The 15991-nt window shown below is 37.2% G+C and overlaps 1 protein-coding gene across 1 annotated transcript in view; it reads left to right on the forward strand.

Moving 5' to 3' along the window:
* The window catches only part of PPP1R21 (protein phosphatase 1 regulatory subunit 21), a 144326-nt gene that overhangs the window by 127648 nt on the left and 687 nt on the right, over positions 1-15991 (forward strand). The gene's annotated exons all lie outside the window — the stretch shown is intronic.

Here is a 15991-nt window from a genome sequence, read left to right on the forward strand (position 1 = left end):
GTAATTTCAGAGAAAAGGCACCAGGTTTAAAGGAGGATCAGGAACATCTTCTTGAATTTGAAGGAATCCAGGAAAGTCAAAGAGCAAAGATGGAGGAGAGAATTTCAGGCCTTGGGGAATAGCCATTGAAAGTACCCAGAGTTGGGAGATGGAATCTCCTTCAAGAAATAGCAGAAAGGCCATTGTTAGTGGATTGTAGAATAGCTAAAGTTAAAGTTAAGATGAAAGATATGTGTATAGGGGGAATTTATGAAGGTCTCTGAATGCCAGATATAATTTTACATTTGATGTTAGAAGTGAATTCATTGAATAGGAAGGTTGCCATGTTCAAATCTTCACTTTTGGAAGATTAATGTGGCAGCTGAGTGGAGGATGGCCTGGAGACAAGAAAGGCTTGAGGCTTGGTCATTGCAGTAATCTAGGAATAAGGCAGTGAGAACCAGCATGGGATGGTGGCAGTGGGGAGAAGAAATAGTATGAGGTGCTCTGGGGCCCTTCTGTGCATCTTCGTTTTGTTTTGGGGTCATGGCTTTTGCTTCTTCAGAGCTCACATAAAAAACATACAAAATGAGGGAGAAAGTGGTGATGAAGCTCTTTTTATAAATACAGTCTTCTTCCAGTGTGCTGGGAATACCAAAGTAGATGTGGAAGACTTTGATGTAGACTAGGAAGGAAGTGGATATGAACCAGAATAACAGGACAGGACCTATTGGACATGGGCTACCACCTCCTTATTTGCCTTGATTCTGATTTGATTGTCATTTCCTAATGGAAAGGGACCATTTCACACTCTCACACTCTCTCTCTCTCTCTCTCTCTCTCTCTCTCTCTCTCTCTCTCTCTCTCTCTCTCTCTCTCCTCTCTCTCTCTCTCTCCCCCTCCCTACTTCCCTCCCTCTTTCTTTCCCACTCTCCCCCCCCCCCCTTCCAATGGCAAAGCACCTTTCAGACCTATCTCCTCCATGAAACAAACCTCCCAGTATTCCCATCCCTTTGGATTCTAGGCTCTCTCCTGATTCTCTTGATTCTCTTTCAAAGGTGGAACTTAAAAATTCTATTACCAAGAGTCACTGCCTCCGGGAAGCCTTTTAGCTAATTACGCCGAGCTCCAAGCACTCCATTTCACATGGCCCATCTGTGTGTAAGCAGTAATTTGTTGTTTTTGTTTGTCCTTTGCTCTCAAAAAGTTCTCCCTGGAAGATGATCCTGTCATGCAACTGAATCGGATTTGAGAAAGGGAGGGCTATTCGAGGTCTCCACCCTTATTGACTCCTCTGGAACCATCTGGATCCAGTAGCCAATTATAGATCAGGATGCCTACACACGTCCCCAAGAAGATTAAGACTAGATAAGAATTCAGGCAAAAGTGGCCTTTTACCTAAAAAACTAAGTCCCTGAGGGGAAGACCCTCAGGGTTTCTGGCCCAAACAGAAACAACTACTACTTACCTTTCCTCTGAGACAACCAGGGTCCAAGCAATGACCAAAAAGGACCTATCCCTGGTCAATCATTGAGAGCTGGAGTGATTTGGGTTTAAGGCATAGTCCTAGTATGTAAAACCCCAGATTATCTTGCAAGGTTAAATAGCAGGTAGTGGAAATAGTGTTGGATTGAGAATAAGAGGCCCTGGGTTCGAAGTCCAATTCTGCCATTTACTTTCACTCTGTGTCAAGGCCCTTTACTTGATGGGGTTTGGTTTTTTCATCTAGAAGAGGAGGGGGTTGGAGTAAATGGTCTCTCTAATCTTTCCCACCTCTAAATGCCACGATCCCACAACTGTCATTCATTGTATATTTGTTTATTCACTTAGTCCTACTGCCACAGACACAGAGCAAAAGGAATTAAGGGAGTTGCTCAAGCAGGATGGCAGGGTCACAGCATGTCACATATTCCTAGGCCGGGATGCCTCCTTCCAGTAGCTAGAGAGCGTGTGGAGAGGCTCCAGGAAAGGTTCAGGGAAAGCCCCAGGTCTCCCTAACCTCATCTGTGCCTGATTTGGAGTCTGCATAGAGTTTAGTGGTCAACAAAGGAGGTGGGAATCTTATCTAGCTAAAAGGAAAATAATCAGAAACAGCTGGTGCTTGGGGAAATCTGGGGAGAGATGGGAAGAGGAGGCCAAAAATCTGAGAGGAATCCAGAGACAGAGCAGTAAATTTTAAGCCAAGCCCATTGATAATAATAACTATTAACACCAAAAATGAGGAATGAGACGGCTTCTATATAGTGAATAGGGCATTCAACTTAGAAGAATAATAATGACAAAATTTTAAAGCTGGGGTGACTGGCAGAATAACAAGATAACTGATTTAGAGTTGGGAGGGAATGGATCTGTAGTCCTATTTCAAACCATTCATTTCACATATAATCAGCAGTTGAAAAACCAATACCTTTCCTCATTCTAATCAATTATGTAGTGTGATAGAATTCCAGACCCTAAGAAAAGAAGGGGTAGTTAGTTCATAAGCATGTGCCAGGTGCTATACTAAGTGCTAGAGACACAAAGAAAGGTAAAAGACAGTCATAAAGATGATAGATTAAACCCCAATTCACAGATCAGTGGATATACATATAGGGGACACCCATGGCCAAGGGCAGATCACAACAACCCTGGACCTGTTGGTCCCTTCCTTATTCCCAAGGTCTTCCTGCTACTCAGCTGGCCTGGCTTATGGCTACACCCTTCCCAGATTATTCCTGGGGTCTTCCAACAAGAGACAAAGGCAGTCTGGAGTTTAGGTCTTAGTTCATTGTTTCTTCTGACTTTTTTGTACTCACTGGACCTTTTCTAAATGTGAAGTGATTCTCTTACACATGAAAGGGTTTGTCCTTTACATTTGAATGCCTCCTGGGTTATATTTTCTTTCTCTTCATGACCTTAGGCTTTGCTAAAGTCAAAAGGGGAACATTCTTACCTCTCTTTTCTCCCATAGCAGCTAGCACAAGGCTGGTTCTATAGTAGTGGCTGACCTTTATATGTAACAATCACAAAGCATACTTGTATACGGGATCTCATTTGGCCCATAAAAAAAGTCATTTAAGATGGATATACTATATAATATTGGATCCATTTTACAAATAAAGAAGCTGAGGCTTAAAGATGTTAAATAGTTTCCCTACAGGCACACAGTGTCAGATTCTAATTCTAACTTAACAAGCAATTATTAAGTGCCTACTATGTACCATAATACTGTGCCAGGAATTGTTCTAGATTTGGGGTTAAGTTGATAAAATTAATTTTTTAAAAAATTACACATTGCTTTATGAATCATGTTGGAAGAGAAAAATCAGAACAAAAGAGAAAAACCCCAAGAGGGGAAAAAAACCAGAAAAAAGGAGTGAACATAGCATGTGTTGATTTACATTTAATCTCCATAGTTCTTGTTCTTGATGCTGATGGCATTTTCTAACCAAAGTTTATTGAGATTGCCTCCTCAAGGAGTTTTATTTTCTAATAGTGGAGACAGCTTGCACATAAGCATAGCAAAGTGGTAAGTGCTAAAGTTGGTAAGAAGTTGTAGATAGTAGGAAGTCATTATATCCTTATGCTTTTGAGATGGTTCTTTGGCTAAGTCTTGAATGAATCCAGGGATTCAAGAGGAAATACTAAGATGTATATTCCAGGTATACAAGAAGGCTAGTGTAGCTGCATTGTAGAGAATATGGAGTTGTAATGATTTGTAATGAAGTTAGAAAGGTTCTGTGGGGTCAGGCTGTAAAGATCTTTAAATGCCCCAAAGAGTAGATTACAGTTGATCCTAGAGGTAATAGGGAGTCACCGGCATTTATTGAAATAGGGAATAACATGGTCAAACCTGTGCTACAGGATTCAAATCTCTCCTGGTTTCCAGTCTAATACTTACACTCATGATACCATTCTGTCAGATACTTTTCCTTAGTAATAACTTGTTGAATGAATGGATGATGACAATAGAGAGATTTACAAAGTAGAGAAGTACCGTTCTGAGGGGTACTGTCAGTCGGTACCAGATTCCATGTTTCCTTTGAATGTCCCAAATGAAAATAACGAAACTGGGAGATTTTGGGGTATGGCACCAAACCATGAGATTGATGAAGGCACCAAATGTAGGAATTGGGGAGAATAGCTGGCACTGAATCTAGGGGTTTGGTCATGTGAAGAATTCACAATGGCTATTCTTTTTGGCAAAAAATAGGTTTATTTATAAGAAGAGATTACAGATAAAATGAAGATATATAATAATAGACACCAGGAGTGGTAAATATGAAATAGATTTGGGAGAGTATCTAGTTAGCAAAGAAAGGGGTTTTGTTAATTTGCAATAGAAAAGACAAGTTCTCTAGTGGAATTCACAATTTACCAGGAAAAAGGAAATGTTCCTTGGGGTGGGAGTATACCATGGACTGGCCAGCTCAGTCCTAAAAGGGATTTAGCACTCCAGAAGAGGCAGTTATCTATAAAAAGGAGAAAAACACCATGAGGCATGGGGAGGGGTGAGGAGAAAGGCACCATGAGGCGGAAGACCATGGGCTAACCCCAAGAGGGATTGAACAAAGATTGCGGAGGCCATGGACAGAGTGATAGGGGAAATATACATTTTCCCTATGTAGCCTTGGAAATTTGACATAACTTGGATTTCTGACCGGACACAGCAAAATGGGACTAGCCATGACCTGCACTGAGGGTGACCTGATATCCCCATCAGTGCCCTTCCCTGCTTCCCTCAGGGGGTTATCAGTATTTCAGTCTATCTCTGACAACCTCACCTAGTTACCCCTTTTCTGGTTATTGTATTTTTCTTGTATCTGTATAGAGCCCACTTCGGGGCCTCAAGGAACTGCATGTCAGCCATGAGGATGACGCCCTGGAGATGGAATGCCAGTCTGGCCCTAATCCCTCTCTGCGGGCCACCCGAGGACATGTGTCCCAGAGACGTTCTGGGCCGACTTGCCATCTGTCCACTTGGCATTCTGAATTCAGAAAATAAATCAAAAGCAAAATATGCTCAGAAGAATAGCAAGAACCTGAGTTAAGCCTGGAAAAGTGAGAGTTAATGGGGTATACTGGGTAGAATTAAGAAAAAGCAAACGCTGTGCGTCTGGGGATTTGAGTTTTCAGCTTTTAGTTTGAAGGAAAGTGGGATAAGGGGTGTTTTGTCATTTAATATTGTACAAATGGTATTTCCTGTCACATATCTGCACGTGTTTGTGATTAAATATTATGGGTTGCAGAACATATGTGCTAATGACATATGACATAAGATCTGTGTTTTCTTAGGACTTAAGATGGAAAGTTAGTTTTGTAGACCTTTAACCATCATTTAGATTTGTATTCTCAAGTTTTTTTTTTTTTTTTTTTTTTTTTTTTTGAGTGGTTGCATGGAAGTATTTAGGGAACTAAGAAATAATATACATTTCTTAATACTGAATATTGCATCTCTGTTTTTCTGTCTTTCTATTTCTGTTCTTGTTTGTCTTTCTTCTACTATATAGGTAAGATATATAGATAGATACATAAGTGCATAATAGATAGATTGCTGTCATTTTATTTTTAATATTTTTTCTTCCATAGTGGAAGGCCCCCAAGTTACATGTATTGCTTCCTGTGGCACATAAGGGAATAGCAGTCAATGTTACATCAGCTATTTTAGATTATGCAAATGCAGCTCCAACCTGATTGCAACACAGTCATTTGATAGTCTGGCAAAAGAAAGGATATGTTAATTCCTTATTCATCATTAAGACATTATTTCACTGAATCATGCAACTTTTTTACAGGAAAAAAAATCACAGACAGAATGGACTAAATTCAGCATTCAAACTTTTAGGCTGATTGCCCCACCAAAGTATCTGGGACCAAAATTTTTAGGGCCTGCGTGAAACCTGCTGAGGAAAAAGTTAGTACTCAGTCTGGTTGGGGCTGATACCAGAAAACTACTGATATAAGCATTTTAATAGTTCCTCTTGTTTTTGAATATAACTTCAGCATTAGCATGTACTAGGTACCTGGCAGAGCCAATCCAAAGCCACAGATCCTGTTGTGCTGACAAGGGAAGGAACCACAGACATATTCTGAAGGGGCAGCAAAGCATATTAGTTGTTAGTGACCTGAATTGAGGTTCGTACATTTGGAACGGCCAAATAAATATCTGATCTGCTTTTGAAAAAAACATCTGCAAGGAAAGGTAGAACTTCATATCCCCTCTTGTGCCTTAATGCTTAATAAAAAACAAAACAACAATAAATGGAAATTGGGGATTATGACAGATGTGAAAATGGGGGGGGTATTTTTTTTTTCAATTCATAAAATATTTTAGAAATAAGTCATTGAATGGAGGCTGTCACTGGAAGAGGGGAGGGCTGCCAGAATATGTTTATTAGAGAGTTATATTTGTCTTCTAAAGAATTTTTTAGCCTAAATATTGCCATATTAATTCTGAAGAAGAGGGAGGGAATGTGAAGAGCTAACTAAGGTTATGACAACAGTTCCCTGAGTAGGGATTCTAGCCTGGTTTCCAAATCTGTGCTTAGGGAATATTGTCTGAGGCAAGAGGTCCAGAGTTTCTCTTTCCCACAGATTAACATCCATGGAGCATATGTGGCAAGAAAAGCAGATAGATAGTTTTCATGGTTTTTTAGGGCTTGCCTCTATGAATGGGTTTTTTAAAATAGTGTTTTGTTTTTTCAAATACATGCAAAGATAGCACCTTTGCAAAACCTTGTATTCTAAAATTTTCTCTCTCTTTCCCTATTCTCTTTCCTCAAGATAGCAAGCAACCTGATATAGGTGAAAAATATTCAGTTCTTCTAAACATATTTTCATATTCATCATGCCAGTTCACTGTCCCTCAGACTGTGGGAGGGCCGGACTATAGTAAAAACAAAAACTTTGTTTTGTGGGCCTTTAAATAAAGAAACTTCATAGCCCTGGGTGAGGGGGATAAATGTTCTCAGCTGCTGCATCTGGCCGTGGGCCGTAGTTTGAGGACCCTGATAGTCTTAGCCAGTCTGAAAGGCATGAAGTAGTACCTCAGAGTTGTCTTAATTTTCATTTCTTTAAGCAGTAGTGATTTGACATTTTTATGAATGAGGTTTTTAAAATATTTTCCTCTTATTAGTCATGTGAAAGAAAACACAGACCAAAAGAAAATCCCCACAAAAAACAAAGTGAAATAGTGTATATATACTTTGATCCACATTCAGACTCCATTAGTTCTTTTTTTGGAGGTGGATAGCATTTTTCATCATGAGTCCTTTGGAATTGTCGTAGATCATTGTTTTGCTGAGAATAACTAAGTCATTCACAGTTTATCATTGTAAAATATTGCTTTTATTGTGAACAATGCTCTTCTAGTTCTGTTCACTTTGAATCAGTTTTTGTAAGTCTCTCCAGGTTTTTCTGAAGACTTCTTGCTTGTCATTTCTTGTAGCACAACAGTATTTCATCACAATCATTTATCACATCTTCTTCAGCTAATTGAGCATCCCTTCAATTTTCAATTCTTTATCAGTACAAAAATTGGTGTTATAAATATTTTTGTACAAATTTGTCCTTCTTCCCTTTTTAAAAAAATCTATAAACGTAGAAGCAGTATTGCTGAGTCAAAGAGTGTCCAGAGTTTTATCACCCTTTGGGCATAGTTCCAGATATCTCTGCAGAAAGGTTGGACAAATTCACAATTCTACCAACAGTGAATTGTGTCTGACTTTTTTTTTTCAGTCGTGTCTGACTATGATCCTATTGGGGTTTTCTTGGCAAAGTGGGTTTGCCATTCCTTTTTCAGCCCATTCATTTTATAGATGAAGAAACTGGAGCAAATGGGATTTTAAGTGAGTTGCTTACTTAAATAACACAGCTATTAAGTGTCTGAGGCCAGAGTTGAACTCAGAAACATGAGTGAATCTGACTGTAGGACTGGTGCTTTATCTTAGCTACCCTAAGTGCATGTGTTCCAGTTTTCTCTCTCCAACATTTATTATTTTCCTTTTCTGCCAGATCAATCAAATTGATAGATGTAAATTACTACCTTATAGTTTTTAAAATTGCGTTTCTCTAATCAATAGTAATTTAAGGTATTTAATTTCTTTGAAAACGTCTTGTTTATATCTTTGATCACTTATCAATTGGGGAATGACTTCTATTTTTATAAGTTTGACTCAATTTTCTATACATTTGAAAAATGAGGCCTTTATAGAGATACTTCTGTAAAAATATTTCTCCCTGTCTTCTACTTTCCTTATAATTTTGACTGCTTTGGTTTTGTTTGTGCAAAACCTTTTTTAATTTAATATAATCAAAATGATCCATTTTACATTTTTAATGCTTTCTATCTCTTATTTAGTTGTAATTTTTTCTCTTACCTATAGATAAGACAAATAAACTATTTTGTGCTCTCCTTATTTTTTTAATGGTACCACCCTTTATATAACCCATTTTGACCCAATCTGGGATATATGATTTGAGATCTGTACCTAGTTTCTGCTAAGCTGTTTTTCAGTTTTCCCAGTAGTTTCTGTCAAATAATAAGTTCTTGTTCTCAAAACTTGTATTTTGGGGTTTATCAAATGCTAGAATATTATGGTCATTTACTATTATTTTTTTGGCATGGCTAAGCTACCTTCCTCCATCTTTTTCCCATAATTTCTTTTATATTCTTGACCTTTTTGTTCTTCCAGATGAATTTAGTTATTTTTTTCCTTGCTTTAAAAATATACATATTTTTTGGTTGTTTGGTATGACACCGAATAGATAAATTAGTTTAGGTAGTATTGCCATTTTTATTATTTTGGTTCAGTCTACCCATGAACAATTGATATTTTCCTAATTATTGAGATCTGACTTTGTGTGGAAAATATTCTGCAGTATTCATAATAGTTTCTGGGCTTATCCTGGTAGGCAGACTCCCAAGAATTTTATATCATCTCTAGTTATTTCAAATGGAATTTCTTTCTATCTCTTGCTGCTGGGCTTTGTTGGTAATATATAGAAAGACTGATGATTTAATGTAGCTTTATCTTCTATCTTGCTAAAGTTGTTAGTTATTTCAGGTGGTTTTTAAAATTGATTCTCCAGGATTCTTTATACCATCATATTATTTGCAAAGAGTGATAATGTTGCCCATTCTAATTGCTTCAATTTATTTTTCTTTTCTTATTGTTATGGCTAGCATTTATTGTACAATATTAAATAACAGTGGTAATAATGGGCATCCCTGCTTCACCTCTGATCTGATTGAGAAGGCTTCTAGCTTATCCCCATTACAGATAATGCTTGCTGATGGTTTTAGATAAATACTGCTTGTCACTTTAAGGAAAACTTCACTTATTTCTCTGTTCTTTAATGTTTTTAATAAAAATGGATGTTGTATTTTATCAAATGATTTTTTTGGCATTTATTGAGAAAATATTGTGATTTTTCTTGGCTTTTGTTATTGTATTTTATTTTTAAATGCCAAGGTATCATTCCTTCTTATTTTGAGATCTGAGAAAGGGATTCCGTTATAAAAAATAGGCTGACTCCTGGCTCTTTGCTTCTTGGAGGGGTGCATAGCAAAATGAAAGAAGCTGTAGGGCTGGAATTAGGAGGCCTCCTAAATCCCAGTTCTGTCATTATTTTGCCATTAAACTTGGACACAGTCACCTAAGCTCTCATTATCTGTAAAATGATACAATTAGACTAAAGTCTCTTCCAGTTCTCACATTTTATGATTTTGTGGTTCTGGCTCTGCCATTGACTAGCTGTGTGGTCTTGAGCAGTTTTCTCATCTGTCAAATGAGGGGATTAGATGAATGTTTAAGCCCCCCAAATGCTCAAATATGATGATTCTCTAAATAGGGAAGGTAGTAGAAATATTTTCTATTTCTAAAAAAGAATTTTTATTATGTCCATAATTAATTCCCAATGCAAGCGAATCTGCCCTTGGAAATCTCTAATATTTCAGCTAGATTGCTACCAACACTCTGCTTTTTGAACTTTGATCATAGGAGAAAGACCTTTTGGTGACTTGTTTTTCTGTTGGAGTTTTGTCCTGGGTCATCTCCACTGTGGTTCCAGATGTTTTCAGAATTATTTATAGTTATCACTTGTGAGATGATTATTATTAATAACTAAAACTCATTCAGAGGGGCATAGTGAGGGAAGATGACTTTGGAGACTGGAAAACCTGGTTGTCCTATCTGTGACATATACTGGTTATGTGACTGGGGCAAGTTCTAGGTAATTCTCCCTGGTTGCAGAAAAGAGGCCAACTTGAACTTGTAGAAAGGAGTTTGCTCATTGAGCAATTCCTTGTGTTACTAAACTTTTAAGTCTAATCTCAGTTTCTGATTCTAATAACTTAAAAATGTACTTCTGACATTGCATACGTTATCAGCCAGGATTGTTCTGTTGGTTAATTTTCTGAACTGCTTTTCTTTCCTCCCAAAAGAGAAAGTTTTGTTACAAGGGATGATTGTTGGGTAGGGTGTTGGGAAGGGCCTATTTGGAAATAAAAGTGATATAAAAAGGGATGTCAATAAATATTAAAATTACCAAAAAAAGAAAGGAAGGAAAAAAGAAAAGAAAACAGAAGGAGATGGACTTACATCCAGTTCTTAAGGAGAGATCCAAGCATTTTTGGCTAGTGTAGATCATATAGCATAATTTGTGAAAGTGTATATGATAAATGTATAGGCTTTGATTTGGATAAAGGCCCATTTCTTTAGTCTAAGGGTTTGGTGGGATACAGGTTTAAATCCAAAATAATTTGGAAGAAAGAAGGGGGAAAAAAGCTGTCATCAGATAGAAGCTCTTGCTGGAATGAGCTAGATTTGAATTTCTTGCTTATTAGTGGAGCTTCAAATCCACACCCAATTATCATTTCCTGTTTTAGACCCTTTATTCTTCTGATAGATACTCTTCGTTCCCCTCCAAAAAGTTGACTTTTGTCTTCTGTCCTGGGAGTCAGGGAGGGGAAAGAAAAAAAGGAAGTATTTGTGAGATTTTGGCTTGGTTGTTGATCCTGGGCAAACAAGACTGAGTGAGGGCCTTTGAGACTGTGCTGGAAAGATGAGGTCATGTTAGGGGATGGAGCTGGAAAAGGGATGAGAGATCATTGAAAGGGGGAATGGTGCTGGAAGGAAAGGTAGAGGAAGTGAGTAAAGCAGAAAGGAATGAGAGGAAGCAGGATGAAAAGGACAAGAGAATTCGTTTTAACTCACTCTACAAAGCACTCCCCTTTGAAAACTTCTTTTAACATTGTCAGGCTTGAAACCATTCAATGAGAACTGGATTTGAACTAAAGCAATGTTTAATTCTGTTCTTTCATGTAACAGAGACAAAAATTTGCTTTTTTCCTTTTGGAACTTCTAATGAATTCCTTTGCTTGAAATTCAGTTCAGTTAGGTTTACATTTGTCTGGTGCCCAGAGGGCATATGACTTTACTAATGAGAAGAAAACATGATGACATCCACTTTGTCTAGAAAGATCAGAGCTCTTACTCTTTGGTGACCATAGTGAGACAGATAGGTATTCAAGGCTAGTTTTAAGAAATTCATCTCATTTCATACTACATCCTAGAGAAATGGATGGAGTTCTCAAGAAACAAACATTATACATTCAAATTCTAGTCACATCAACAAAAAAAGAGGCAAATATTGGATAGACCAGTATGTTTTCTAAAGAGAATGAAGTTGAGATTCTCTTTTTTTAAAAAACAGATCCTACCAAAGTAAATATTTTCATGATCTCTCACTCCAACAGAGGAGTTATTTTGGCTGAACTCTTTTGAAAGGGGGAAGAATACGGTTGCCTAGTTCCTGCCGATAAGCTTCTCTGACAGCCTCCTAATGAGCCAAATTGCTCTTTGAGTTGGGAGAGAAGAGGACTTTATGGTACCTCCAGACTAATGGGCAGTGACACTGAAATGCATTCTCCCGGGGAGCTTTGACCTCGACAGCTCCTCTGTTGTGGGCTTCTGTGCCCACAGGAATGTGCCAGGGTGCAAACACAATATGTACTGTGTGTGCCCCCTCTGCAATTAGAGACCTCGATTCTTTCCAAAGCTTGAGCAATTGCATTTGTTGAATCTTCATTAACTGAGGGAGGGTTGGAATTTTATGGGATTTTTTTTCCCCAGACTCATGTGAAATCTGATTCTCTTGTCTGGCTTCTGGACACTTTGTTTAAAACCCAATTACAAAAGTACCTGGTGATTACAGAAATTTTACCTTTGTGATTTTTTCTTTTTCTCATTGAATGCCAAGTATCTTAGAATCATTGAAGCTAAAAGGGATCTAAAAGACATCTCTAGCACAACTTTATTATTTCTCAGATGAAGAAACCGAGCTCCTTCAAGGAGAAGCAGCTTGTCCAGAGCCACATTATAGGGTCTCCTGGTGTCCACTTTGGTGTTCTTTTCATTGCACCTCCATACTATGGTATGACATAAATGTGGTTCCAAAACAAACAACATTTCTAGTTAGATGTCTTTATTTTTTTTTAAAAAAAGAGATGTAGGTATACATTGGAAATCAATTATTCCCCATAAATCCATTGATTTGGAGACAGATTGCCCCATTTTTTGGCTTAGTGTACAGAGTAAAGAGCCTGGAATCAGGAAGATGGCAGTTCAGATTTCACCTCAGACACTTAGTAGCTGTGTGACTCTGGGCAAGTCACTTAACCCTATTTGCCCTACCTGTAAAATAGGCTGGAGAAGGAAATGGAAAACCCTTCTAGTATCTTTGCCAAGGAAACTCCCAAATGGGGTCACAAAGAGTGGGATGCATCTAAACAGTACTGTTTGGCCCTCAAAGCATCAACAGGCTTTTTTGGCAGGAAAGGAGGGAGATTGGGCTTTTCATTTTCACATCACTTTTAAACTAAATTGCTTAAACTTGGAGACCCTTTTATAACATCACACCAACCACCTCTCCTTCATCATCTTCCTCTCCTGTAGCTTTTTCAGCCTGGTAATTCTGAGCTCCTTGGAGCCACTTGGAAGGTGGTGAGCCATAGATCCGGGGTCTTTAACACACAAAAGGGGTCTGCTTTCCTCCCTTAGATTACCAGCATCAGAGGCACATGACATAGCCTTCTTTTATACATATGTGGCTTAATGGAGCACCAGCCACTGTTACACAAAGGAGGAAGGAAGACCCTTTTTGTGTTCAATCTCTGAATGACTACTCTGATCTCACTACAAACTCTGCCAGCTCACTCTTCCTCTTTTTGCACTCAAGATTCCAAAGGACCTCTAGAAGTAAGTAGTAGCAAGGGATCCCTGAGAGTCTCCATTTCCAAACAATTTGCACCTGGTAAGACAGTTCAAGCTCTGATTCCTATTTATAGATAGTGACCCCAAGACTAAGGCTCACCCCTTTGGAAACGTCTTGAAAGGAGCATAACAGTCTAATCTGGATGCTGGAGATCTTTTAGGTTTTTTAATATTTCATAGATAATAGAGCTCTATCTGAGGTGCCCATCTATTATTTCTCTCTCTCCATACTACAAACTCATCTTTTCTAGTCACACATTTTTTTGATATCTTTTATGATACTTTTTGCACAGGAATCATAACTCATAATGAGCTGGAATGTGTTTATACCCATCATGAATTTTCTCTTCTGCCCTTTGGATCATGTGCTATTTATAAGGTCTGGTATTCCATAGTTCACAGTTATAAAACATTACTGGAAGAATATTAACCTTTTAAAAAACTGACTTTAGTTTCTTAGTTTCAGTTCAATTCAACAAGCATTTCTTAAGAACTTAACTATTTACAAAGCACACATGAAACAATGATTAAAATGAAACAGATCTTGCCCTCAAGGACCTTACATTCTATGGGGGAAGAGGGGATACCCTTTCTTTCAAATGCTCAAATGGATATGATTACATAGATGTAAATGTTCCTTTCATTGACACAGATTCAAATCCATTCCTGCCTTTACATTTCTTTATTGACTCTTTTTTCTCTGGTTCTTCATATTTGTTATTGATATGTTACAGTCTGCTCATAGTCATCCTGTATTTTTCCATTGCCTTCTAAGTCATGCTTATACATGGTATCAATTCTTTTTGAATACAGTATTCCATAATTTATGGTCATATAAAACCAGGAGAATATTGGTGTTTAAAAACTAAATCTTTTTTTCAAGAAATCTGGGGTAATTAAAGGAAGTTTGCAATTTCCTAGAAGCAATTCTTCCCATTCTACTTCTTCTATTTAATTTTGGGCACAACTCATTGTCCATTTACACTGTCTAAAATGCCCATATGGCTGGATGAGTTCTATTAGTTGTTTATCCTCATTTTACAATCTGGACAAAATGTATCACCCACACAAAGATACAGAGAAAATAAATCTCAGAACCTATTATATTTTCTTAAAAGGTAACCTAGAGTCATGATGTCTTCCTTGTCACTTAAAAATATTAGTGCTATCAACGATTCTTTCTCATTCTTTTGGAATTTTTTCTTTTAAGATATTTTGAAACTTGTTTTGTATACCTTTAAAATTATGCTTTTAGTACAAGTCTCTATTTGGTCAGATTCTAGCTATCATTCCCAATTTAATTTTCTTGACTTATTTCTGCTCTCTTCTATATAATACCACAGGTGCGGAGGGAATTAGAGACCAAATATGATGGTTTCTAATCATAATTAACAATGATAAGAAATGATCATTATGGTATCCATGACAAATCTGTTCCATTTTGTATTTTTGTTGCCCTCATTCCAATTTTATCTTCAAATACTACTGGGTTAATCTTATTTAGTTGGGTCTTATGCCATGTTTTCTACAGGCTTATTTTTCCTCTTCACTACCTTTTGTTGTTTTATGAGATAATAATGTTCATAATATTCTGTTATCTTCCTCTGCAAAGTTTTATAAATGAGCTTATACTTTAAATTGATGTTATTCTTGGCCGTCATGTCTATCTGCTTGCCAGGAAAATCAAATATTTGCTGATTGAACCATTTTGGAGCCTTTTTTTTTTTTTGTGGGGTGGGGTCTTTGTTTTACATTGATTAGACTTCCTTTAGACATGATAACTACTTCCATCCATTTCCTAGTTTTCAGTCAATTTGTTTAAATAAATTGGATTGGAGTTACAGTTGCTTATATTGTCTCTTATTTCTTCTATTTTCTAATTTGATTTCTAACCATCTGATGATCTTACTGCACACAGAGAACTTATTCTGAAAATATCCTTAGTCATTTCCTGTTTTTGTTAAGATATAGTCAATTTCATTTTTTGTTGAGTTCTTGTTATTTTCTGACTCTCTTGAAGAAAATATTCAAATTGTGTAGGCATGTGATCTCTGTGAAATCTAGAAACCCTTTGTTTCTTCCCTAATCCTAGGAAATCTAGGATATTTTTCACCATTCTCCTGAGCACAACTGTTTTAGTTCTCTAAGCATTAAGGTTATTCCTCATTCGTTAACTTGGTCTTTCTCCTTCCTTTCTGCGACAGATATTAGTACAAAAGTTTTAACTTTCTTCTGGTGGGCCTCTTGCTTGCTCTTATCTTAAACACTACTAGGTAAGATGATCAAGTATTCCATGAAATGATGTTTCTTGTTCACCTTGAATACACAATGAAACTTACACTAGAGATTGCTTTATTTGTGACTCCAAGGAGAAATAGTGAGTTATTCCTCTGTTGTTCTCTAACTACTTTGTTTATGATGAAAATGTATGACTACAACTAAATTCTTCCGATAATATTTTGGCTCATCAGTCATTGGATGATAGTTAAATCCCATCTTCTGTAGGTTGTCTTTTCTAACCTCTCTTAATTCTAATGCCTTTCCTCTTTTAATTATTTCCTTTTTATCCGGTAAATAGCTTGTTTGTATATATTTATTTGCCTGTTGTCTCCCCCATTCGATTGGAAGTTTCTTGAGGGCAGGGACTGTCTATTTATATATATTATATATTATTTATATAACCTATTTCTGCTATTTATATTCCTAGTGGTTATCATAGTTCATGGCACATCCTGTTTAATAAATGTTTATTGACTGAC

This window comes from Antechinus flavipes, chromosome 2 (genome assembly GCF_016432865.1).
Source record: "Antechinus flavipes isolate AdamAnt ecotype Samford, QLD, Australia chromosome 2, AdamAnt_v2, whole genome shotgun sequence".
NCBI classification, from domain to species: domain Eukaryota; kingdom Metazoa; phylum Chordata; class Mammalia; order Dasyuromorphia; family Dasyuridae; genus Antechinus; species Antechinus flavipes.